This window comes from Triticum aestivum, chromosome 1B, assembly GCF_018294505.1.
Source record: "Triticum aestivum cultivar Chinese Spring chromosome 1B, IWGSC CS RefSeq v2.1, whole genome shotgun sequence".
NCBI lineage: Eukaryota > Viridiplantae > Streptophyta > Magnoliopsida > Poales > Poaceae > Triticum > Triticum aestivum.
This window is the reverse complement of record NC_057795.1, coordinates 579,917,604-579,920,464: the sequence shown is the minus strand read 5'-3', so window position 1 is coordinate 579,920,464 and position 2,861 is coordinate 579,917,604.

The window sequence follows — 2,861 nt, the reverse complement described above, 5'->3', positions numbered from 1 at the left end:
GGAAGGCACCGGAAGAATCAAGGTGTTGGTTTTGAACAAAAGTTCAATGCCAATGGAGTTGAGTGGGAAGAAGATTAATACCCCAAGATGAAGTTTGTTCCTCAACAAGAGAAGTATGATCCTAATTCCTTCAAGGGAACACAAGCACAAGATGATCTTCCACCACAAGACCACAAGAACAAAGGCAAGGACAAGCTTCAAGAGGATATTGATGCATTTGAAGAAGCACCTAAGGCCTTGGTTAAGTGGGTTCCCAAGACTATGTCAAGTTCTACTTCATCAAGTACAACTGCAACTCCAAGGATTCCCATCAAGATGATGTGGATCCTGAAGAAGAAGAACTAGAGAGTTCTTGAGGGTGACTCCGCCAACATTCTTCACTCATATCATTATGGCAAGGACAAGTGAAATCAACCTCCATATCTTGCACTAGTTCAAGGAGTCACAAACCCTCATGTTGGTAAGGCAAGGGACAAGGTAACCTAATGTTTTCATGGACATCATATTGTGTGTGCATCACTCTATGTCTATGGATATTCTTGTTTGTTCCTTGTGGGACTAACCCATGTAGGTATTGAAAGTGCAACTCACTCCAAAGGATTGCTCCAAATGATCTACATCAACATTAAGCATCCACATCTTCAACACCTACATGAAGTCATCATCGACAAAACCCAAGGTTAGTTCATCCCTCTAAGGGGGGATCTCACATCTAGGGGGAGCTTAACTCTAAGAATTGAGTCAAAAGCAACTCTAATGATGTGAACACATCAATGCATTATGTAAAAGTGGTAACCCCACTTGAGCTTAAACGATGAGTATGACCTATGATCAAATGTTCTCATTTGACTCCTAAGTCAATATACTCATATATAGATGACCTAGTCATCGCCAATTGTTTGATAGATGCTAGAATTGGGTGTGCATGCTTTGCCACATATTTCATTTGCCATCTTATTGTGTGAGCATGTTGGTTGCATATTTAACTCATTCGAGGACATCCACTTGTTGCTTTGATTGATTGGTTTCTTTTTCTTTTGCCAAGTGGATGGACAAGAATGCATAAGAACCTTCTCTAGATATCTATGCTTTTCTTGTCTCAAACTCTATTCATGCTACATCACAAAATTTGATCAAGTCAGATTCGAACCACTCTGTGTGAGGAGCACTCAGAGTCCCCAATTCGTCATAGACTTAAACTTCCAAAACTTCTTTGTGTGTTTCGTTCTGACCGATTCTTCCATTTCGGTCATACCGAGATCACTAAGTCGATCTGGGTTTTCAATCTCGGTGCAACTGATTCGAACTTTTCGGTCTCACCGAGTTGCTGTAACTGACAACAGTTATGCATCTCGATGCCACCGAGTTGTTCAACTCGGTCACACCGACAGTGTCGGGCTATATATACACACGGGCAAAATTTTGGAAAACTTTCTCCAAACCTCTCGCCCGCGCATAGCTTGCTCTGCCTTCTAGGTCTCCGGATCGTCGACTTCGTCGCCAGCCGCCTCCTGTGGCGGCGGATTTCATCCTCGCCGTTGCCGCTGTAGCGAGTTCATCGCCGAATTAGGGTATGAACTCAATCACAGTGCTATCCTCGTCTGATTCTCAGCACATTGTGTACATTATGATTCTTCCCACGATTGAAACACATCTATCCAGTCAAAACAATTTGTAGAATAGATGCGATTTGAAAATTTAGGGTTAGGTTTCCGCCGAAACCATCTCGGACCCACCGAGTTGAAAAACTCGGTCCCGCCGATTCGGCTAACACCATTGCACTAGTAACTCTCGGTCTGACCGAGAATTGCTAATCGGTGTGACCGATTTTAAGACTCGGTGAAACCCTAGCAGTCTCGGTGCCACCGAACTGTGACTTAGTCTGACCGAGATCACTAGTTTAGGTTCCAAAACTGCTTCAGTATCACCAAGTTTGAAAATTGGTTGATCCGAAATGCTTTCTGTGGAAAACTAAAACTAAGTTTTTTGAATCATTCTTTTGCAAAAATCTCTGCATTTTGTGATGCTCATCCATTCTATCTCATCCATAACTATTCACAGGGTCAGCATTCAGAGTTCTCAACATGTCAGACCAAAGTGATAGCCAGAACAGGGAAGAAGAGCAGATTCACATGAGTGAAGGCACTAGTCCCTCCAGTTCCTCAGATGATGGCAGTAGAAGTACTCCTAGCAATTAGCCAAAAGCAGCCACAAGAGCAAGAAGGAAGAGAACCTCAGACTCTGAAGATGAGGACTATGTGGCAGCTGAAGATGAGGCTACTTCCAAGAAAGTAGTGCTCAAAAAGGAGTATGGCTCAGCTAAGACCACAAAGCCTGGACTGAATAGGAAGGTCCCTGCCAAGAGGACACCTATGCTGAAGGTTAGAGGATCAACACAAGAACCAGAGAAACCTGATCCCAAGGAGCCAGCTGCAGAAGGAAAGAAGAGAAAGGAAAGGGTCAGAAAGACTATGGCCAGAGTTGTTGGACAACCTTCCATGATGGAAGAGGAGGAGGAAGAAGAGGTTGCTGCACCAGCACCCAAGACACAGAAGCTGATGGGTGATGCCATAAAGTCAGGGGCTGTAACATCAAAGCCCAAAGAAGCACCCAAAGCTGCCTCCAAGGCCAAATCAGCACCTAAGAGGAATACCAGGAGTATACCAGCTGCTGAGAAGAACAAGGCCCCAGTGCCTGAAGTTGCTGTTGAGGAAGATGATGAAGGACAAGTCCTAAGGAAGCTCAAACCCAAGATTCCAGACCACAACGATGCTCATCCAGTGGCTGAGAATATGAAGCTGAGGAAGGATGCAGGGCTCAGGCAGTGGAGATTGTCTGATCCATACTCAATCAGGAGAAGA